This window comes from Spermophilus citellus (assembly GCF_964194105.1).
Source record: "Spermophilus citellus genome assembly, chromosome: 17".
Taxonomy (NCBI): Eukaryota; Metazoa; Chordata; class Mammalia; order Rodentia; family Sciuridae; genus Spermophilus; species Spermophilus citellus.
In genome coordinates, this window is record NC_138199.1 from 40,861,954 (window position 1) to 40,886,911 (window position 24,958).

Below are 24,958 nucleotides of genomic sequence, written 5' to 3' on the forward strand. Positions count from 1 at the left end.
AAGGGAAGCTGAGAAATGTGGTCTTTATTCTCATAGATCATGACCCAAGTGCTGCACTACTGGGTAAAAAGGAAAAAAAATATATAGAAATTAAATAATAATAAGCTCTCTCACCACACTTTCCATAATTACTTTTTTAAACTTATGATAGCCAGAGATGGTTTCTATCAATCAGAATCATGTCTGATTCAATGAGGAAACTCTAAATGGAATAACTTAACAAGGCAGCATTACATTGCAACCCCAGGCATCACCACATAGTGTCAAGGTGTAAATCTAAAATGGGGCATTGGGCTGGGGTTGTGGCTCAGCGGTGGAGCACTCACCTAGCATGCACAAGGACCTGGGTTTAATCCTCAGCACCTCAAAAACATAAATAAATAAAATAAAGGTATTGTGTCTAACTACAACTAAAAAATAAATATTAAAAAATAAAAATAAACAAAATGGGGTGTCATCCTTATTATTTATTCTCCTTCCATATTCAATCAACTACCCAAGCATGTACTAGGCCCTGCATTCAATCCCCAGCACCATTAAAAACAAAACAAAACTCAGTTCTGCCCCTTTCACTTCATTCCTGCAGCGTTGCCTCAGACGGAACATTTGTCATTCTTCCTACTCCTGCCCCCTCATCCCTCCAATTCCACTGCTGTCCTGTGGAACACATTCTAAAATCTAAATCTGTATAGTGTGTCTCCAATTTCCCTACATAATATTTCAATTAATTTGTCTTAAGGATAAAATCCAATCTTTCTGGTGTGGTAGACAAGGCCCTTCACTGTATGTCCCTTTGAGTCTTGTTTCTTGACATCCCCCATTGCCCATATGCCTGGTATCTTGGATATTTCCCCATCTTTCAAACGAACCTGCTTTGATAAGAACTCATCCCTGCTTGCACATACAAGTCAGGTAATCTGGAACTACAAATGGCTCAGTCTGGAAGGGAGAGAGACTGCGGAGCAGCATGCTGTCCAAACAGATAAGAGACTACACTACCCCCACTTAAGGAGTATTTTATGAATGGGAGATGCAGCATGGTGACAGGAATGTTTGTGCAGGTTTCTACCCTCAATCCTAAATATTGTGCCAGACTCCAGCTACCATTCAACATCAGTAAAATGAAAGGTCACTATGCATCACGCAGACAACAGTGGGTGATGATTTTCTCTGATCTATGTACATTTCAACATTCTTAATAATTTACTCAATGTATGTCATTTGTATGAACTCAAATTACTATCATCTAATATGGTCAGAAATTACATATAAATGCATGAAGGCCATGTTTTTGTTTTGTCAAAATTTTGCACCATTTACACATATCAATTAAATGAGTGATGTAATAGACAATCATTATACTCTGATAAAATAGAAAAAAACATAGTTAATATGTGCAAATAACATTTATGATGAATATAAAGTAATGTTTTTGGCAATCCTCCTGGCTTAGCTTCCCAAGTCATTGGGATTACAGGCATGTGCCACAGTGCCCAGCTGATACAAACATTTACTGAAACTCATTGAACAGTATACTTAAAATATATGCATTTTATTGTATGTAAGTTATATCTCAATCAAGTTTATTTTAAAACATTTGGGCTGGTAGTTAGTGGCCACCATGTAATCTCAATGACTGGAGAAGCTGAGGAAAGAGGATTGCAACTTCAAGGCCAGTCTTAGCAATTTAGCAAGGTTCTCAGCAACTTAGTGAGACTCTGTCTCAAAATAAAAAATAAAAAGGGCTGGGGATGTGGCTCAGTGGTAAAGCACCCCTAGGCTCAATCCCAGTAACATAAATAAATAATAAAAACATTTGGAAGCTGATGATGTAGTGGATATAAGGAAAATAATCATTAGGGTTACTAAATCATGTCAATGATAGCTTCTAAATCTTTTTGGTTTATTTACAGCAAACTTTATTTTAAATGGCAAAATGTTAAAAAATATTCTCTTTATTTTAATTTTTTTCACATTTTTAAACTTGTGCAATATAGTTGAACATAATGATGGTATTTGTTGTTACATATTCATATATGCACACAATATAACAATATAGTTTGGCCAATAGCTTCTCAGCCTTTTGGCTAAGATCATGTATACTATCTCTTAATCAATTTAACATCTGATACATCCTCCATCTGAGGACAATATATTAAGTGGATTTTTAGAGCAGAGAGATGGAATAAGGGCTTGCTCCATCCACTCCACACCACACATCAACATGGTATTGTAGTTTCTTAGGAATTGTGCCATCCATCCACTTAAAAAAAAAAAGTAATGTTTTTCTCATTGGGGTGATGGTAAAAGGAAATGATGAGCAGGGTGTGGTGATGTATGCCATAATTCTGGCGGCTCAGGAGGCTGAGGCAGGAGGATTGTGAGTTCAAAGCCAGTCTCAGCAATTTAGCGAGGCCCTAAGCAACTCAGCGAAACCCTGTCTCTAAATAAAACACAAAATAGGGCTGGGAATGTGGCTTAGTGGTTAAATGTCCCTAGGTTGAATCCTCGGTATCAATCAATCAATAAATAAATAAATGATGACATAAGGACATTTATTGCATAAGCTTCCACAGTGGGATAAATTCCTGTATGTAGCAGAAAGTCAAATGAAATGGGATTAAACTGAAAGAAAACAGTAGAATAAGACATAGTAAAAAAAGTTTCTGGTGAAGGATCATTATAGAAAAGGATTACTAAACATGTTATAGACTCTCACTGGGATGGACAATTACCTGTCTAGGATGACTTAATTATGGTTTTTGCCTAGAGGCATGAGGCTGAGTTGATGACATCTGCACTAGGATTTTATAGTTCTATTGAAAAGAATATAAAACCTGCATAGTTTTAAATTTATTACAAGGCTTATGGTGGAATGCATTCACATAAAGATCAAAGTGTTGATTTATAGATAGGAAATCTATAACCTAGATTTTGTGGAATCCAGGTTCTAGGCAACCTTCATAGTATATTTCTCTATAAAAAGTCTGATATAAAAAGAATCATAAATTTCATAGTTCTTAGTAATCCAGTACTTTCCTTCATTTAAAAGCATATATTACATTGAAACAATATATTACATATAAAATACTTAGGTTGCTCTTGTATAACCAAATATAAAATTAATAATCTATAAATCTAGCTTTTTCTCCTATGCATGAGAGGAGTTAAAATCAGAACTCTTAGCTTGATGGTGCATGCTGTAATTCCAGCAGTTCAGGAAGCTGAGGCAGGAGGATTGCAAGTTCAAGGTCAGCCTCAGCAACTTGGCAAGACCCTGTATCAAAAAAAAAGAGGGATGGAGTGGGGGAATGTAACTTAGTGGAAAAGCATACCTGAGTTCAATCCCCAGTACCAATAAATAAAATCAGAACTCTTCATTGTTCATTTTACTCATGTGATTAATACAGGCAAATGGATAATCATTTGCAAGTCAGTTTTAGATGAAAACAAAAGATTCTTTAACCATTATATTGACATAAACAATGAAAAAGGAAAGAGGAGCTGGGGTGTGGCAGAGTGTTGCCTAGCAAGGACAAGTCCTGGGTTTGATTCCCAGCACCACAATAAACAAACAAATAGCAGTCTGGTATGTTTCTTCCCAGTCTTTCATATTTGTAATATACATTTAAACAAATATCATGCTGGAATTTTTATCCTTAAGTGTTTGTTATATAATGTTAGACTTATAGAGAAGTTGCAAAATAGTACAAACAACTCTGTTCTACCCTTCACCCAGATTTTCCGAATATTAACATTTGATTACACTTGCTTTATCCTTCTGCTCTCTCTGTGAACCTTTTTAAGAGTACCTTGATATATGATGATGTATGCCCCTTTACATCTCTTCAACCCTTCATTCTGTATTTCCTAAAAAGAAGAAATTGTTTTGCATTAACCACAGTACAATGATCAAAATCAGGAGATTAATATTGATACAAGACTATTATATAATTTTTGCCACATTTCACCAATTCTCACAACAATGTCCTTTTTAACAAAAGAAAATCCTTGGTTATGCTTCATATTTGGTTGTATCTTTTTAATTTTCAGTCTTTCTTAGTGATTGTTTTCGAGATGGGGGTCTTATGGTCTTAATATGTTGCCCAGCTGGATCTCCAACTCCTCCTGGGCTCAAGCAATCCTCCTGCTTCAGCCTCCCAAAACCCTGGGACTAGAGGTGTGCACCACCCCACCCAGCAAGTATTTCTTAATATTGACCTATTTGAGGAATAAAGGCCACTTATTTTGCAGAATGTCCCTTAATTTGGAATTGTCTAATATTTTCTAATGACTTTCAAGTTATCTTTTTTTTTTTTCAAAAACACCATAGAAATAATTCATTCTTCTCAGTGTATGTGTCTGGGAAGCACATGATGGCAATTTGTCCCATTATGATGATGATAACTTTGACCACAAACAGTTTTGTATGCTACATTTTCATTTATGATAATATTAAAATTTATCATGTCCTTCAAAATTCTTGCAGACATCATGTTAGCGTATATAAAATATTTCATTTATGAATGTCATAATTTATTAACTGATCATATTTCTGTTTTATGTATCTTTGCATTGGTAAGAACTTCCAGAATAATGTCATATAACAATGGAGTCAGTAGACATTTTGTTGCACTCCTGATTTTAATGAAATGTTTTCAGTATTTTAACATTAAGTATTTTATTGGCTGTTGATTTGAAATAAGTTTTTTGTAATGTTAGGGTGTGATTAAAACTAAAGAGCCAAGAAATCTCTAGTTGTTCAATTCATTTATTCACTTATGACCATAAATCCTTTATTGCTCAACCCCACCCAGTATGTTTGAACTATATTACTTGACTATGTATTTTTTCTTGCCCTCTGGAAATTATGTCCTTTTTATACCTTTGGAATTTGTAATTCAAAAACTGCTCTCTACTCTCCTTAGAATAAATCTATTTCATCACCAATTTCAAGTTCTCCCCTTTCTTCTAGGCTTTGTATAGTTGCTGATCTCTACTGAGAGGTGAAAGAAGAGGATTGGTAGTTACCTTTATCTACTCAAGTATGGATTTAGGTTGCCTTCATTTCTCTGGTAAATATTACCTGGCCAAGGATGCTCTGCCAATTCAAGTCCTCCAAGAAGCAGATGCTGAGATGGAGTTAAGAGTCAAGGGGGGGCTGGGGATGTGGCTCAAGCGGTAGCGCGCTCGCCTGGTGTGCGTGCGGCCCGGGTTCAATCCTCAGCACCACATACCAACAAAGATGTTGTGTCCGCCGAGAACTAAAAAAAAATAAATATTAAAAATTCTCTCTCTCTCCTCTCTCACTCTCTCTTTAAAAAAAAAAAAGAGTCAAGGGGACTGGAGTTGTGGCTCAGAGGTAGGGCACTCACCTAGCATGCATGAGGTACTGGTCGCCTAGCATGCATGGGGTACTGGGTTCGATCCTCAGCACCACATAAATGTAAAATAAAGACATTGTGTCCACCTTTAACTAAAGAATAAATATAAAAAAAAAAGAGTCAAGAAGTTTGCTTAGGCATAATACTTGCAAACAATAAAGGATGAGAGAATAAAAATCTAGCAGGGAGAACCTCAGCATATGATGCAGATCTGACAATGTCTTAGCCAACCCATGGGCAGCTGTGGAGCAAAGACTGCACATTACAGAAATCTTGCCTGGGGCTGAGATGCAAGGCCATTGTGTCCTGCTGTGTTCTGTCACTGACTGAGGACTACCCAAGAAAAGCATTTTGAGGAGCTGTACAAGAAGGCTTGTCACAGCTCACTGTACTCCCCACAGCTAAGGAGTTCTTTTATAAATAGTGATCTGGGCAGCTCACCAGCATGACCACCATAGGTATCTTCTGTGTGGAAGGTGCCCAATTGCCCTTTCCCTCCTGAGACTACTGTGTGGTTTCTTTGGAGGGCCTGGTGGGGCTGTCATAACTACTTTCCCAGTTTTGGGAAGTCTGGTTTTGGCTTTACTTCTTTCACATCTGCCCCCATCTCCCACAGCACTAATGGATCCCACAGACTCTTGGTATCAGGGAATCTTTAGTCAGGGGGTGGCTCTCTTGAATAAATAGCTGCTTTCTGCAGGCTGTATCCCTACAACCCTTGGGAAATGCTTGCACCCTTGTCCTGATACAGGGCAATGCAGGCTGCTCCACCACAGCCTGTCTCTGCCTAGACATCTCTCTCCCATTAGCTCTTCTCTTGTGTAGACAGGTACAGGCAGTAGGTCAGGTGTGCTGCTTAAGCTTATTAATACTAAATAAATATCATTATTTAGGATACTGAAATGCCAATCACTCTTTCTTGCAGGCCCCTCCATAACACAGTCTACAAGTGATCTTCTAAGCATCTTCCACTTTACTTGTCTTGCTATGGGGAAGGGGGGGACTCACCCTTCACCATGACCACTGTACTCCCCAGCAGGCCCATGATAATCAGAAGTCCAAAGATGTGCTTTCTTAAATGAGTGATAAAGAGGTAGAGTTCCTGAACACACTTCATGATTGCATGTATCCTAAGTACAAATTTATATGAAAATTGTTATGTGCCATAGCAAGGGGGAAAAAAGAGTTGAAAGCTACTGTTACAGAGACAAGAAATATACAGCAGAGAAATAAAAAGGAGTAAGGATCATAAGAACCCTATTAAGACTTTTGGAAACAAATAGATAAGCAAACATGGGTAATTAGAATAGGGGACACTTGTATTTTGCCTCTCAAGCCCTTATTATTCCTTCTCCAAGTCACAACTAGTGTCACTGTATACATTTGCACAAGTTGTAAAGTACACAAGGGATGCCAGATACATTGCAAAGTGATTTGTGACCTTTGGAGCTGAGCCATGCAATCTACACAACATTCACAGTAGACCTGGTTACAGTCCTAGTTTTCCTTTGTGATACCTAGCTCAGCCTCTCACAGCACTATCTGATAGGATGCTAATCCTGGTCCTAGAACTATAGCACATAAATAGGTCTAATCCATCCCATTCCCATGTCCTTGGACTCATTAGCAGCCATATCAATTATATCATAGGATACTTGGTGAAATGTACAGCCTTGTGACATAACTTCCCAGAAGAAAAACTAATTTTCTTTTTACACTAATGATACTTAATGAAGACAGCAACTATCAATTAAAAGTGTCAAAATGAAGGACTTGTTTTTTCCAAGCAATGGTGCTGGCATCTTTACTAACTTAGCCTCTCTCCTCTCTGGTATCTATTTTTTAAAAAATATTTTTTAGGGGCTGGAGATGTGGCTCAAGCGGTAGCGCGCTCGCCTGGCATGCGTGCGGCCCGGGTTCGATCCTCAGCACCACATACCAACAAAGATGTTGTGTCCACCAAAAAAACTAAAAAGTAAATAAAATTTTCTCTCTCTCTCTCTCTCTTTAAAAAAAAATATTTTTTAGTTGTCAATGGACCTTTATTTTATTTATTTATTTATATGTGGTGCTGAGAATCGAATCCAGTGCCTCACACATGCTAGGCAAACACTGTACCACTGAGCCAAAACCCCAGCCCTCTGGTATCTCTTGTGTCCATTGGGTACCACTGAATTAGGCTGAAAATAATCTAGTAAATATATTTTTAGAGGAAAGTTTTTCTCTGACCAAGATGGAGACTCAACAACAAGCACTGCTGTAATCTCTAATCAGTCAAGGCTAGAATAAAACAGACCATGGTGTATTGGAAGGTAGTGAGTCCCATCGCTGCAGGTGATCAAACACAGGCTGGGCAATTAATTGCTTATAAAGCCTGAAGTACAGGGGATTCATATGCCCACTGGGGGCTTAGACTGTTACATTGCCAAGGTGATGTCTTCCATGTGGGCTTTTAAAATAGTAAAGATATTCAAACATATGCACACAAACAGAAACATGATATTCCAAGAATTAAATAGATTGTGCTATAGATTTGCCTCCAAAATTTTTTGGAAGCATAAGAGTGTGAAGATTCTTTCCTTTGCAGGGTATCATTCAACTGAATTGTGATGCCAGTACGTCAAAATTATGAACCAGATTCTCGGGTGGTTTTCTTCACAATTTTGTTGAGACAAGTCTATTTCTTTGTGCATTATGTTATTTTTATGTCACTAATTTAAAATTTTATGAGGCCTCCTCCCATATATTTTCCCCATATAGCTATCTAAAAAGCACACACACAACACAGAGACTAATTTTTTTGTCATTTATGTCTTTTGCTTCACCAGTTTATTTACAGATTTATGGTTCATTGGCTTTTGGTTTGAAAATTAATGCTAAATCAATACTTTGTATAAATTTATTATGATTTCACTGTAAATTATTTTGCAATAGATTGTTTGACTGATGTGGTGTAAAACTCTATTGTATATAAATGAAAACATTAAGCAAGTTGAAGGCATAAAATCAGCTAGCACCCTAATATAGCAGCTTTTGAGTGAGAAACTATATAGCATTTTTATGTAGCATATGGGAAAACTGTGCAGCATGGGAGTTTTTAGCATTAATTCTACAGTTGTACTAAATCTAACATGTCAGTCTCTATCTCCACTCCAGCCAGATTTAAAGTGTGAAGTTTTCACTGCTGCATGGAATGCTGAAATCTAACATGGCAGTGTTCGAGGAAGCCCATCTTCATAAAGCAAGTCTAGACTATTTAGCATCTATACGTGGAAATCATCTTAACCACTGGGTATTTTGAAATGTAATTTTCTTCCAAATTACGGAATATTTCCAAAATTGCTCTAATGTTTTGACCACTCTATTATCTTTTAAGTAAAAGGAAATTATCACTACAATGAAGAGCAAGACATTTTAATTCTAATCACATTTTCAGGGCCTACCTTTTATTTCTGACATATCTTTCTGGTTTTGACAAATGAAAAACTGGAAACTGTGCAGTTGATTCGCATAAGGAAGAAAGCATGCATAATAGCCGCAGTATTTTTAAAGGCACATATGTCATAACTCAATTGATTTTCACAAAGTGAACACACCCATATAATCAAGACACAGAATGTTACTGGCTTTCCAGAAGCTCCCCTCCCATTTGTCTGCAGTCACTAGCCACTCTAATAAGGTAATCCTGACTTCTGATGGAGAGATTACTTTTGCCTGCTTTTATACTTCATACAACTGGAATAATACATTGGTGATTTTGAGAATGACCTCTTCCACTGGGTTTAGGTCTATGAAACATGGCCATGCTGTGGTCTATTCCTGCTCCTTGCTTTATGCCATTCCATTATTGAAATGTTCTACAGTTTATCCTTTCCTCTGTTGGTGAGCATAGCTTCTACATTTTATCCATTATAAACAGTATTGCTACATTCTAGAGCATGACTTTTAGTGAATAGAAGTAAATACCTTGTTGGGTATAAATCAAAGTACAATTTCTATAGATGTACGGTTAAAACATCTACTCCTTGTGCTCAGCCTTATGGACAATGGCATCTTTTTCTTTCTTTCCCCTGCCCTCCACCCTCCAGATGCTGGGGATCAAACCCAGGGCTTCACACATGCTAGTTAAGTGCTCTACCACTGAGTTATTTCCCAGCCCTAAAGACATCTTTTTTCTAGTCATGATGTTAGGAAGGCAGCCTACAGTTTTTCTAATACAAAAAGGACATGACATTCAAAACATCCTGACCCTTAAGGCATTTGGAACATATTTAGATCTTTATGGATTTAAAGCCTTAACTTAGCAGTATAAAAAATTAATTTTTATGTCATTGCACTTAATTTATATTTTAAGCCTACATTTTACCTGATGGCACAGATGATCACAGTGAATGTAAAATGCTCACCCTGCCTTTCCTCAGTTTCAGAGGCAAATATGATGCTGGCCATTTATTGCCATTTATTTAAACCAACATGTTCTGAGACACTGTCCTTCTTGCCTGTGATTTGCTGGGTATGCTGCCACCTTCCTGGTCCTGGCTACAAGCCTCTTCAGGTCTGCTGGCCATTTAGCCTACAGGGAGCAGGCAGCCTCTGGATACCCATACATACATTCATGTGTACCCTTCTCTTGGGCCCATACCTTGCCAACCCATAGACACTATTAGCCCAGAGTACAGTAGGTAGACTGGCTCTTCATCCAGCCTTCTATATCTGTTCATGGCATGAACTCTATTCCATGAATCTTCTGGACTTAAGTTTTTGAAAATCAAAAGCCCAGGTTTGGGCTGGGAATGTAGCTCAGTGGTAGAATGCTTGCCTAGCATGCAAAAGGGTTTGACCCTCAGTACTGGTGTGGAGGGGAGCCCAGGTTTGTATACTTCAAAAGCTTTCCACCTGTATCACCCTTTGCTTGAGGCAGAGAATGGTGATGACCTGAGAGGAATGGAGGAAAAAAAAGATAGAAGGGAATATTGTTCCACCACTTAAATATATGTTTCAGGGATGTAGCTTGTAGTAGAGCACTTGCCTACTATGCATGAGGCCCTGGGTTTGATCTGTGGTACAGAGAAAAATATGGGTGTGCGTGTGTGTGTTCCATTCTATCACTTCCTTGAACTCCCTTCAAACTTCGTGTGTGTGTGTGTTTGGGGGAGGGGTACTGAGGATTAAACCCAGGGTTATATTACCACTGAACCACATCCCCGGCCCTTTTGTTTGTTTTGTTTATTTTTTGGTTTTTGGTGCCAGGGATTGAAATCAAGGGCGTTCAAGTACTGAGCCATATTACCAGCCCTTTTAATTTTAAAATTTGGGCTGGGGGGTACTGGGGGTTGAACTCAGGGACACTTGGCCACTAAGTCACATCCACAGCCCTATTTTGTATTTTATTTAGAGACAGTGTCTCACTGAGTTGCCTAGTGCCCACTTGTGCTGAGGCTGGCCTTGAATTTGTGATCCTCCTGCCTCAGCCTCCTGAGCCACTAGGATTACAGGCATGTGCCACCACAGCCTGCTCTTTTTATTTTTTAGACAGCATCTCACTAGGTTGCTTACAGCCTCTTTAAGTGGCTGAGACTGGCTTTGAACCTGCAATCTTCCTGCCTCAGCCTCCCAAGCTGCTGGGATTACAGGCGTGAGCCACCCCTTTTATTTTATTTTATTTTTATTTTATTTTGAAGCAAGTTCTCCCTAAGTTGCTTAGGGCCTCACTAATTTGCTGAGGCTGGCCTTGAACTTGTGATCCTCCCGAGCTGCTGGGATTATAGGCATGCACTACCATACCTGGCATAACTTCTGATTTAAAAAACAAACGAATAAAAAAAAAAAAAAACCTTTCACAATACCTTCAAGTTTACCATGATTACAATTAGACTTACATCAGATTGAATTCAGTATAGACTTTGAGAAAATTAATAGCTGTTTTTTGTTTCTGATAGTTTCACAATTCTGCAGAAAAGAAAATTCAATAATAGTGAATTACTATGAGCTACAATTTATTATTCCAGGTGTTTTGCTACAAACACTATAAGTATTTCCTTAATTTTTATAGTAACCCCACGAAGGAGGGTATTATTTCTTCACTTTATGTATGAGCAAACTGAGGCATATGTAGGTGAACTAACTAACTTGCTCAAAGTCACAAAACTAGGATTTGGGCCACTCAACCAAGTCAATGCAAAACAATCCCAAGTGCTACCATACTTGAGCAGATATCTTTAATGAAACTTCTGTTTAGTTAATGCTTTCAAAAATAAAAGCAGCTGGTTGTTTTAATACTATCAATGAGGAAGTTTTGATTTAAAAACATTGGGTGAACTAAAAAAAACCCACGAAAATTATTTTAAAAGCATTGGGTGGAATTAAAAGTCATTTTTATTTCATAACAAACCCTCACATATTTACCTTTTGCTTCTAACTAAAGAAAACCTTGGTCATTGTAAAAACATTCAATTTCCCCATAAATTTTTTTTAAAAGAGTGGAGAGAGAGAGAGAGAGAGAGAGAGAGAGAGAGAGAGAATTTTTTAATATTTATTTTTTAGTTTTTGGCGGACACAACATCCCTGTTTGTATGTGGTGCTGAGGATCGAACCCGGGCCGCACGCATGCCAGGCGAGTGCGCTACCGCTTGAGCCACATTACCCAGCCCTTCCCCATAAAATTATTTCCCCAAAGATTATGGTTACCAATAATATCTTATATATTTCTGTAGGTTTTTTTCCTATCTATATATGAAGTGGCTTCTATCTGTGGACATAGTTTTAAAAAACACAAGGGTTGGTTGGAGTGTAGCTAGTGGTATAGTGCATGTTTTAGTATGCATGAGACCCTGGATTCAATCCCCAGGACCAAAAATAAAATAATAATAATAATAATAATAATAAATAAGCTGAGCCTGGTGACACATGTCTACTTGGGAGGCTGATGCAGAAGGATCATTTGAACCCAAAAGTTCAAGACTAGCTTGACCAACAGAGCAAGACCCTATCTCAAATAAATAAGAACAAAGTAGTGATATATTCTACAGTAAGGATGAAACTTGAAAACTTAATGCTAAGAGAAAGAAACCAATCACAATAGACAACATCACATCATCCAAGATTCCATTTGTATGAAATATCCTGGAATTATTCTGAGCATACCATCTGCTTTCTGATCAGACACTTACTAAACTAGATAGACAAGCCCCCTGCTATATTAGAGCTGTCATTTGAATGGTCAAAAAAAGAAAGAAAGAAAGAAAGAAAGAAAGAAAGAAAGAAAGAAAGAAAGAAAGAAACATACTAATAAGAATGTTGCAAGCAAAGAAAACAGAAGTACTATCCTGTTGTTCCAGACAGAAGCTTTTCATGTTGGCTGTGCAGAAAGACCGGTGTGACCAACAAAGGATGACTCAGTAGAGTAAGTAAAAGAAGTGGATGACTCAGTAGAGTAAGTAATAAGAAGTGAGGACAAGTCCCATCTAATTGGAAGGTGGAGGCAGGAGGATCGCTTGAGCCCAGGAGTTCAAGGCCAACATAGTAATACCATCTCAAGCAAAAAAAAAAAAAAGACAATAGAGTGGTGGGCAGGGGCTGGATCATATGCATACTGCTAAATTTTTTACTTGTCTGGTATATTTGGGTAAATATAAATAAAACAAAGACACAACTTTTAGTGTTTGTAATGTAACCTATCATTTTGCATTCTTGATTTTTATTTTTTTTGCAGTCTTGATTTTTAAATCCTGTGCTTTTTATTACAGAATTGTCAATTACTTTTAGGACAGGAAATCTTTGACTCGTAAAACACAGATATATTTAGGCAATCAAATGTATGCCCATGTCTTGAACTGAAACATATACACACATAAGTCATTAATAAAAACAAAGCAGGACACCAAGATTCCTATCACCTAGCCCCTCAAAGGAAAGATACTTTTCATTCACAGTTTTGTATTTTGTTTCATTATTTACTTTTTCTTCTTTTTGAAAATAAAAGTTTATCTTTCCTAAGAAGAAAAAAACTCCTTTGAAAAAGTAGAAATGTGTAACTGATAAGTGTATATTGATGTAATAAAGTAAATCTTCCTATGAATATGGTACTTTAAGTTGAAGAAAATTTGCCTGTAAAACAAAGATTGCCGTATATGAGCTGTTTTTTTTTTTTAAATTCTGCATTCTAAATGCTTACTGTAGCTTCTCTTTAATAAAATCTTTGTGGGTCTTTATGGGCCTCCTCTGGAAAATCTACAGGTAGCCCAGTAGCTTTATATTTATATGAAAGTCAAAGAATAAACTGAAGATATCAGAAATGGGGTAAAGATTAAAGATCATACCCAAAGAAATCAATTGAGAATCAGTTTTTGGTATAAATGAAGCATAATTAACATTTTTCTTTCTTTCTTTTTTTTAGTTGTTGATAGATTGTAATTATTTCTTAATGCTTTTTTTCCCTTTTTTCAAATGCTGGGGATCAGACCCAGGGTCACGTATGTGCCAGGCAACCACGGAGAGGCACTCCCAGCTCTCTCCCTCCATCTTATAAATGCTATCACCAAACCCATTTAAGATTGGAAATAAATTATGTCATGCTGTAGTAAAATTTTAAAGAGTGGCCAGAATGAGAGTCAAAATTCTATAGCATTTCTTCACTGACAAGGAATTGCTGTCCAATATTTTACAAATTGCTCAATTTATTATTTACTCTAAAGATTAGGTCAATGTGGAGTCATAATCTCTTTGGACCTTAATTTATTCATCTGTAAAATTATGGACTTCTTAAAAATTATAAATTTGGACTTGTTATAAATCTAATTCCTAGCAGCAAATGTTCATGCATGCCCAGTTTCTGACTGATTAGAGCGCCCTCATGTGTGTCTTTGTTGTAATGTTTTAGATATTGAGAAAGTAGTATTAATCTCAGTGACAGCAATACAATTAATAATGTATTTTTGCATTTATGATAGCTTCAAGTATCACTCAGTAAATGCTAGAGTGTGGCTAATTTTACTAAAGTTCCCTATCAAACTTCCTCCATGCCAAATGTTATTCTAAAACAATGCAGTTACTCCTGTTGCTTTGGTTTAAATTTTAATTAAATGACTTAAAGTGTCTTTTTCCTTTAGACTTACAAGATAAATTTTTCATAATATTACTTTATTATCAGGCCTAAAAGAAAACATATAGGCAGTAAGTCATTTTTATGTGATAGCTTGACATCATATTTTTAGGGATAGATAATAAATTTTTTAAATACCTTTGTTTTATTTGTTTTTATGTGGTGCTGAGGATTGAACCCATTGCTTCACACATGCTAGGCAAGCACTCTATGACCCCAGCCCCAATAATAAAAATTTACTTATGTAAATCACTGAAAAAAATTTTTTTTGTCCTAATCAAAAAGACAACATTGGAGGGCACCAAAACAAAATCTCAGGTTTTTGCTTTTTGTTTTTAACAGAATACTTTATTTTTTTATTTTTATGCAGTGCTAAGGATCAAACCCAGTGCCTCACGTGTGTGAGGCAAGTGCTCTCTGGCTAAGCTATAGTCCCAGCCCAGGAATCAGTTTTTTAAAAAACACACAAAAAAATCAAAATCTCAAAAATCCATTCATATTTTAAATGAAATCAATTTAATAAATATTTATTAAGCATCCACTATGTTCCAGGATTGAAATGTCAAACTATAGTTTCCACAGACACTAAAGCAAAAATGTAGTTCTTTTCCTCCTGTAGAATGACCTTGTAAGAATGGCCTTGCCTAATATCTGCTGTAAAGACTTAATAACATAACATATAAGCATATTTTAAAGAGTGAGGTGTTATTAAAATGTTTACAAGAGAAACCTTGGTGACTCTGAGCACTTATCTTAAGGATTATTTTGCATGTGGAAAATTCCTGAATGTGAGGTTCTTCTGATTTTTTATTTAATTTTTCTTCAAATTTTCCATGACAGGAGAGAAAGTAGGATGATAGGATTATGTCAATCTAAGAAGAGCGATCTAAACTATTCTTTATCACCTCTTACTCTTTCTCTTAGCAAGACATGGCATGGGCTGGTAGGAGATGGTAGCAGTTAAGCCAAGAGGTCAGACTGGCTATACTGGACTAGCCAGAATGGAGCAATGACTCCTGTGGCAGAAGCCAGAATTTTCACCTTCTAAAATTTCCTGAAACCAGATACCAGCAACCCTTGATATTCAAAAGAAAGCAGTATAAGAGATGATATAAGTGGTTCTGTGATCGTAAGGAAAATTGATTAGAAATCCCCCCACTTTTTTTTTCCTGGTACTGGGGATCAAGAACTCAGGCAAGTGCCCTACCACTGTTCTACATCCCCAGTTTTTCTTGAGGTTTCTAATGAGAAAAATTCTAAGGACCCAGAGTTTGTGAAAATTCTTGGGCTGAGAACACAGGAAGACTAAGGGGACAATGGCTAATCACAACCACCAACTACTTCACATCAAAATTAATCTCTGGAGCAATGTTATATCAGATCTCAGATCTCAGAGGAAGGAACATTTCTGCTCTGTTTCCTCAAGGTTACCAATCAAAAAAGGCTTTCCCAGGCCTGTTGACTCCTCTTAAGAGTGATATCATTTCTTTTCTACCTCTTAAAGGTCTCCTCTATAGATTGTTTTGTGTTAGTTTCAGGAGGAAGAGAGAAAAAGTTTAATAAAACAGAGTTCTGTAGTGGGAGTTAATGAATTTTCATTCCCTGAATAGAGCTCCACATAGCTGCCTCAATCTGAACGTCCAAGGGAGCAGAGGACCCAGGCATTCTTTGTTCCCTGAATTAACACCATAATAATACTTCAGAACCTCATCTGAATCTTCTAATGTTTATTCTTTCCATAATGTAAAAAAAATAACAAGAAAGTTCAAGATGCTTTTCTGTCATATCCAAACATGTGGGAAATAATCAGAGTTTTTCTAGGTTCATTTTCCTTATCTCAGAATAGAAGAAAAAATACTGAATTTGTAGTGAAAGGGTAAAGTTTCTAAGCTGGAAAGCTTGAATTAAAATGTAAAAGATTAGGTATTATTAAGTTCCTCTGTTACACCCAGAACCTGAAATTCCTGAGATAGTTAAAACAACACCCTACTGGCCATTTAGCCTAGGGCCCTGTGCAGTTTGTCACAGGGCCCGAACCAATCAGTTTGAATGTGTATCCCGCTTAGGAGTGACCAATCACCCCCGCCCGACCTGTTCCCGCCAATGAATGTGCCAATCACGTCTCAAAGTTGTTGTTCAATTTTCCCGTGCCTCATTTTGATTTGTTCTGATGTATGCAAAGCCCACCGCCCTCTCCAAAAAGTGTACTTAAGCTCTGCTTGACCTCTGCTCTGGGCTCTGGGCCGCTCTCCCTTCCTGAGTGAGCACGGAGCCCCAGCGCGCTGGAACGGATCCCTAATAAATCCCCCTTGCCATTGCATGAAGCTAGTCTCGTGTGGTCTCTTTCTCCGACGCTTCGCCGGACCCTTACATTAGGGAATTGGAAGTTATACATCTTGATGAAATCACCTATCACTCTAAGGAGACTAAATGTTTGCTGTATTAGTTTAAAAACAGAAAAGTAAAAATCCAAACAGGACCCAAACATATGCTTAATTTAGTATATGATAAAAACTAGGATTCCAGGGTTGGGGATATAGGTCAGCTATAGAGAACTTGCTTATGTGAGGTCCTGGGTTCGATCCCCAAAGCCACAAAAACAAAACAACACCACCACCACAACACCTAGCATTTCAGGTCAGTGGGAGAGAGATGGCTTATTCAATACATGTAATGAGATAATTCATTATATCTCTTTTAAAAAGAAAGGTAAATAATTACTTTAGGCCAAAATAAACTCCATATATGTCAAAAATTAAAGATAAAATAAGAGACCATGAAAGTTCTAAAGGGAAACCTTTAGAATATTTCTGTGATATTGCAGTAAAAACAACAACAACAAAAGGCCTTTTTAAGCACGTATTACCAAATTCAAAAGTTATGAAGAAATTTTTTTTTGTCTACAGGAAAGAGACTAAAAGACACTAAAAAACAAAATCAAAAGCCTTTAGCCAGGTGCACCTGTAATCCCAGCAACTCAGGAGGCTGAGGTTGGAGGATTGCAATTTTAAAGCCAGCCTCAGCAACCTAGCAAGGCCCTGTCTCAAAATTAAAAAAAAAAAAAATTAAAAAAGGGGCTGAGGATGTGGCTCAATGGTTAAGCCTCCCTGGGTTCAATCTCCGCTACCAAAATAAAAGGCTTTTTAAAGTATGCATTACCAAACTCAGAAGATATGAAGAAATATTTTTTTGTCTGTAGAAGAGAAACTAATACCTTTAAAAAACTAATACCTTTAAACTAATACCTTTAAAAAAGAGAAAAGAGGGGCTGGGGTATGGCTCAGCAGTAGAGTGCTTGCCTAGCACATGTGAGGTGCTGGGTTCAATCCTCAGCACCACATAAAAATAAATAAATAAAATAAAGGTATTGTGTCCAATTATAACTATATATATATATATATATATATATATATATATATATATATATATATGACATATTATGTTCTTAAATTGGAATAATTAATATAAGAATGGCAATTCCTCCTAAATTAACAGGTATATGCAATTCCAATCAGAATTCCTTGATTTTTAAAAATCTGGATGGTAGCCAGACATGGTGGCACACACCTATAATCCCAGCCACTCTGGGAGGCTGAGATAGCAGGCTTGTAAGTTCCATCAGTCTCAGCAATTTAGTGAGACTCTGTCTCAAAATAAAACAAGAAAGGCTGGGGATGTGGCTCAGTAGTAGAGTACCCTGGGTTCAATATCCAATATGGGAGGAGGGTGGAGAGGTGAGGGAGAAGGAAGAAGAGTAGTACAAGGGAAGCAAGCAATAGAAAAATAGACAAAGGATACAAAAGGTAAATAGCAGGAGAGGAAATATTATGTAATCATTTAGGTAACATGTTAAGTGCTGAATTAGTAATGTGACTAAACTGAGAAGATTCAATATCCCTTCTACAGAGGTTTGTTGGTTCTTTCTTTCTCTTTTCTTTCCTTCCTCTCCTCCTCTCCTTTCCTTTCTCTTCTCATAATTTTTGGCGTTGCTGAGGACTAAATCCAGGAGCACTTACCTCTGAGCAACATCTCCAGCCATTTTTATTTTATTTTGAAACAGGATCTGGTATTTGATCTCTCAAATATGGGATCTTCCTGCCTCAGCCTCTGGGGACATGTTTGCAACTGGCCCCACAGTTGGTTAAAATGGAGCCATCTCTTTTCCCTCTCTTCTCCCTTCCCTTTTTCTCCTCTCCCACCCCCACCCCCTCTCTTTCTTTCCCTTCAGTGAATCAAAGGTTTCACCAGATTTGGACTTTTTTTTTTTTCATTAGTTTGTTGGCTCAGAGTTCCCATCATTGGAATAATAAAACTCGACCATTCCCCCAGACATGGTTTGGATTCTAATTTCTCTACAGTGATTATTTCCTCTTTGAGATCAGTCCAGTGTTGGAAAGCAGACTTATTTTAGTCTCTAGGTAGAAAAGCCTCACTCTGGGTACCTGCTTTAAGGACCCAGTACGGAAAATTATCAGACTTTAATAACCACTTTCCTTCAGCCTAGAAAATATTTTAACAGATTAAAATATAAAGAAGAAGCCAGGCATGGTGGCACATGCCTGTAATCCTAGTGTCTTGGGAGACTGAGGCAGGAGAATTGCGAGTTCAAAGCCAGCCTCAGCAAAAGTGAGGCGCTAAACAACTTAGTGAGACCCTATCTCTAAATAAAATACGAAATAGGGCTGGGGATGTGACTCAGTAGTCATATGCCCCTGAGTTCAATCCCCAGCACCAAAAAAAATGAAATAAATAGAATGAAGGTGTTGTGTCCGTCTACAACTAAAAACAAAAAAAATATTTCTTAAAAAAAAGAAGAAATGTAATCAATAAAAATATTTAGTTAAGAGTGCTTCCAAGTTTAGTTGACTTTCAGCTGAGCTAGGAGACACCTCAGATATTGCTGATATACACAAAATACCAACAGTTAACTGATGTGGAAGCCCACGCCTGTAATCCCAATGATATGAGGTGGCTGATGCAGTAGGATCACAATTTCAAGGCCAGCCTCAGCAGTTTAGCAAGACCTTATCTCAGAAATAAAAGGTCTAGGAATGTGGCTCAGTGGTTGAGAGTTCCTGGGTTCAATTTTCAGTTAAAAATATTTTCAAAATTTCATGCCCTCATTAAATTAGGTCAAATCAGTCCAAATCTAGTCCACTAAAAAAAATTATGAAAATATTTCCACCCCCACTATTGGGCTTTATCTCAGATAGGTGCCTCCTGAATATGAGCAATTTTTCATTATATAAAATACAAGGCTATTTTCACTCTTACATAGATAAGGGATTCAGCACATTCATCTACATAGGAGTGTTTTGTTGTTGTTTTAGTGCTAGGGACTGACCTCAGGGGTGCTTTACCACTGAGTATTTTTATTTTTGTTTTAAGACAGGGTCTTGCGAAGTTGCTTAGGATCTCACTAAGTTGCTGAAGCTGGCATTGAAATCGCCATCCTCCTGCCTCAGCCTCCTGAGAGGCTGGGATTATAGGCATGCACCAATGCACCCAGCTATATAAAAGTATTTAAAATGTACAAGGGACTAGTTTTAATTCAGCATGGTAAAACAAGCAAACAAGAATACAAGTGTCATGCAAAAAAAATTTAATACTCACAGATCCCTAGAATCACGTTGTATGCCACATGACATAGGTCACAGGTGAAAATACAAGCATTTGGGGCAGAAGGAATGGGGGGGAGTGGGGTGGGTGGGAAACATGGCAAGAGTTTTATCATGGCTTGGTGGGGAAGAACAGGCAAGGCAGGGTAAATAGACTTAAGTTTGTCTAAATTGACTAATTTGGTGGGCTCTAGGGTGTAAGGGTTGTCTGTTACCTAGGGCAAGGGAACAGTGGTCTATAGTATAAGAACTCAATAAAGGGGCTAGGGCTGTGGCTCAGCGGTAGAGCACTTAACTAGCACATGCGAGGCACTGGGTTTGATCCTCAGCACTACATAAAAATAAATTTTAAAATAAAGTTATTGTGTCCAACTACAACTAAAAAATAAATATATTTTTTTAATTCAATAAAGGAAGAAGTTGGGCGACCCGGTCTTTGGTTTCCTTAGTTTACTGTCTCCAGGAATTAGCTTACTCTGGGAGGAGCAGCCCTTCCCCAGTCAGGATGCTTATGCCAGAACATCAAGAGCAAGATAAAATACAGTTAGCCTGGCGAGGTGACGGTAATCCCAGCAGGAGGCTGCCAGCCTCAGCAACAGCGAGGTGCTAAGCAACTCAGTGAGACCCCGTCTCTAAATAAAATTCAAAATAGGACTGGGGATGTGACTCAGTGGTCGACTGCTCCTGAATTCACTCCCCAGTACCAAAAAAAAAAAAAAAAAGTGAATACATATACCAATAATGCTATAGTGCGTAAAAGGCAGAAAATGCATGCAATTAGGAGAGACACCACACATTTATATTCTGTAAATTCAGGGAGCCAATAAACTGATAACTGAGATCCTGAAACTGGGCTTCAATAATTCAACTTCTATAAAAAATTAATTATAAATTTTTAAAAATTAAAAGGAGAAAAAAATCTTTGTTAAAATGGCACAATCATCAGCTAATCATTCTCAGATAGAACATTTAACTCATGATGTAGCACAGCTAACTCCTGAGGCTAACAAATTCATATGGTTTGATGATCGTGTTATATCAGCGGCCGCTTACAAGCAAATACTTTTCAAATTTTACTTTTTTCTCATCATTAATTGATGGCTAAAGTATTTCTCTGAAAAACTGTGACAAATAAAATAAGTAAACAAAAATTTTTTAGAATCAGGATAAAAAATAAGTAGAATATGCCAGGTTTTTTTATCTAATGAAATATAAATAAGTTAATAAAGTGACTATATGTAAGGTGTTTTATCTTTTTGTCAGTAGTTGTTCATATTAATACAAATAGAAAAGGCAGAAAAATGATGTAACTATAAATGTGGTTTTGTGAGTAAAATAATAATATTTTTAAATACACTTATTTATTTTTATGTGGTGCTGAGGATTCAACTCAGTGCCTCAAGCATGCTAGGCAAGCCCTCTACCACTGAGCTACAAACCCCAGCACAAAATAATAATCTTAAACAGCAATTTAGGAAAAAAATGAGTATCTTAAGTATGTCTGTGCAAATTTTGAACAATCATGAACTAAAGTGGACAACTAATTGTTTTGTTTTTAGTACTGAAAATTGAGTCCACAGTTGTTTTACCACTGAGGTACATCCCAGTCCTTTTTATTTTGAGACAAGGTCTTTCTAAGTTGCTGAGGCTACTCTTGAACTTCTGATCCTCCTACCTCAGTCTCCTGAGTTGCTGGGATTTCAAAGATGCTTCACACGGGCTTTATTTTTTTTAAATTTTATTCACTGTCCAACATCTCTCTTCCTATTTGGGAAACGTCTTCCATTGAACATGCTCTGGTAAGAATTAAGTTCCAGCTTTCTATTATGAAAACCTATAAGACTAGATACTCCACCATTCCTTTCAGGCCCTGCCACAAATGTACAGGAATCTGATCTAGGTTTGACCAATCAGATTATGTCACAAGGAATATGAAATGTTGAATGAAATTCACAATGACTCAAGGACAGTTGGAATTGTTTTGATATTGGCAGTAAGTGTCCAGATGCTGAGGTTGCAAGCCCTCACCAGGTTGTTAGGTGGCATAACCTCAGCTATGTCTTCTACAGCCTGGCCCCACTTAATTGTTGCATGTTTTCCAAGCCTGATTCTTTAGCTATCCTGAAAATTTTGTGAGTTCCCCAGTATCCTTTCAATAGATCCTTTCATTGTCCATAAGAATTTATCAAATCAACTCTTCCTTTAGCAACATGACAATAGAAATATTTCACCAAATTTTATTCCGATTTTACAGGAGTAATTGATTCCAAAACAATATTACTAGTATGTTCACCCAAAACCTTTCACATTACAGTTTCAACAAATTTAAAGAACAGACTGAAATTTTTCCAGAGTATGAAACAGCCTTTAAGATCATAGGTGAGAGGCTGGGGTTGTGGCTCAGCGGTAGAGCGCTCGCCTAGCGAGTCCGAGGCCCTGGGTTCAATCCTCAGCACCACATGAAAATAAATAAGTAAAATAAAGGTATTAAAAAAAAGATTGGGGCTGGGGATGTGGTTCAAGCGGTAGCGCGCTTGCCTGGCATGCCTGTGGCCTGGGTTCGATCCTCAACACCACATATAAACAAAGATATTGTGTCCGCCAATAACTAAAAAAAAAAATATTAAAATTCTCTCTCTCTCTCTCTCTCTCTCTCTCTCTCTCTCTTTAAAAAAAAAAAAGATCATAGGTGAGCCAGGTTCAGTGACACACCCCTGTACCCCTGTAATCCCAGTGGCTCTGGAGCTGAGGCAGGAGGATGGCAAGTTTAACGCCAATCTCAGCAATCTGGCACCTCTGGGTTCAATCCCTGGTATAAAAAAATCAATGGTGAAAGTAAAATTATTTATTCGCATATATGAACTGATATATAAAATCCTAATGAATCCATAAAAATATTTATACTAGAATTAATAAACCAGTGTGGCACAGTTGCAGGATACAAGATCAGTAAGTAAAAACCACAGTGGCAGAACATTTGCCCAAGATGTGAGGTCCTGGGCTCAACCCAAAGCACTGCCAAAGAGACAGACAAGAGAGAGAGACAGACAAGAGAGAGAGAGAAATTGAGAGAGAATTTCAATACACTGGCAATGAATAATCCAACAATAAAATCAAGAAAATAATTCCATTTATAATAGCATCAAAAGAACTAAATATAATGAAAGAAGTATAAGATTTATATACTGAAAACTACAAAAGACTACTGAAAGAAATTAAAGAAGACCTAAATAAATGGAAAGACAGTCCATGTAAAAGAGCCAGAAGACTTAATTTTTTTTTTTTTGAGAGAGAGAGAGAGAGAGAGAGAGAGAGAATTTTAATATTTATTTTTTAGTTCTTGGCGGACACAACATCTTTGTTGGTATGTGGTGCTGAGGATCGAACCCGGGCCGCACGCATGCGAGGCGAGCGCGCTACCGCTTGAGCCACATCCCCAGCCCCCGACTTAATATTCTTAACATGCTATTCCAGCCTCAAATTGATTTTCAGCTTCAAAGCAAGCCTATCAAAATCCCAGTACTGTTTCTTGAAGAAACTGTTAAATTGCCCCTATAAAATTCACATAAAGATACAAGGGAATCTAGGGCAATCACTGAAATTTTTTTAAAAATAAGTACAACCTGTACTGGTATATTAAGAAAAAAGAAAGAAATGGATTCATATAAAATGCTCAATTAAAACCTGTAGGCAGAAAACAAGTGAAAAAAATGCAAGGGACTCAAAATGGCCCAAAGAATCTTTTTTTCTTTTTTTTTTTTTTTTGGGGGGGTGGGTGGGTGGTGTACTGGGGATTTAACTCAGGAGCACTTATCACTAAGCCACATCCCCAACCCCTGCTCTATTTTGCATTTTATTTAGAGACAGGGTCTCACTGAGTTGCTTACCACCCTGCTTTTCCTGAGGCAGAAATATTAAGTCTTCTGGATCTTTAACATGGACTATCTTTCCATTTATTTAAGTCTTCTTTAATTTCTTTCAGTAGTCTTTTGAGGTTTTCAGTATATAAATCTTATACTTCATCCTCCTCCTCAGCCTCCTGAGCCACTGGGATTATATATAGGTGTGCACAACTGTGTCCAGCTGCCAAAACAATCTTGAAAAGGAGGAACATAGTTGAAAGATATTCTCAATTTCAAAACATATTACAAAGCTACAGTAATTAAAATAGCATGGTACTGGAATAAGAACATACATATAGATCAATGGAATAGAATTAGAGCCCTGAAATAAATGCTTATGTTTATGGTTGATTGATTTTTGACAAAGTTGCCAAAAAATTCAATGGGAAAGAGAAAGACTTTCAATAAATAGTATTAGGATAATTGGATTGCTATAGAATTTATCTGGGCTCTGACATTACACCATATGTAAAAATTAACTCATGCAGGTACAGTGGTGCATGCCTGAAATCTCAGCAGCTCAGGAGGCTGGAGCAGGAGGAGTGCTGTTCAAAGCCAGCCCTTGACAATTTAGTGAGACCCTGTCTCAAAATAAAAAAGGTTGGGGATGTGGCTTAGTGGTTAAGCATCCCTAAACACCCCCTCCAAAAAAAAAAAAAAAAAAAAAAAGAAAGAAAAAAAGGGGGGGGAGCACCATCAAGAGGTGGCATTTGCCAATAATCGCAGTTACTCAGGCAGGAGGATTGATTGAGACCAGAAGTTCAAGGCCATCCTAGACAAATAGTAAGATATTGCTCAGGATAAAAAGAAAAAAAAAAAAAAAGAAAGAAATACCATCAAGAAAGTGAAAAGAAGGTTAAGTATAGTAGAATAAAACAGACATTATTACCCTTTGTACATATATAACTACATGACCAAAGGGATTCTACCTCATGCACGACCAGAAGGAGGAGA

The 24,958-nt window shown here is 37.3% G+C and overlaps 1 long non-coding RNA gene across 1 annotated transcript in view; it reads right to left on the minus strand.

Annotated features, from left to right (window-relative positions):
- Positions 1–3,181: 3,181 nt before the first annotated feature.
- The window catches only part of LOC308635744, a 41,158-nt gene continuing 19,381 nt past the window's right edge, over positions 3,182–24,958 (minus strand). The window contains exons 2-3 of the long non-coding RNA XR_014019255.1: positions 3,813–3,870; positions 3,182–3,277 (exon numbers count right to left, since the gene is read on the minus strand). This is a non-coding gene — a long non-coding RNA (uncharacterized lncRNA). The remainder of the gene's footprint in view (positions 3,278–3,812; positions 3,871–24,958) is intronic.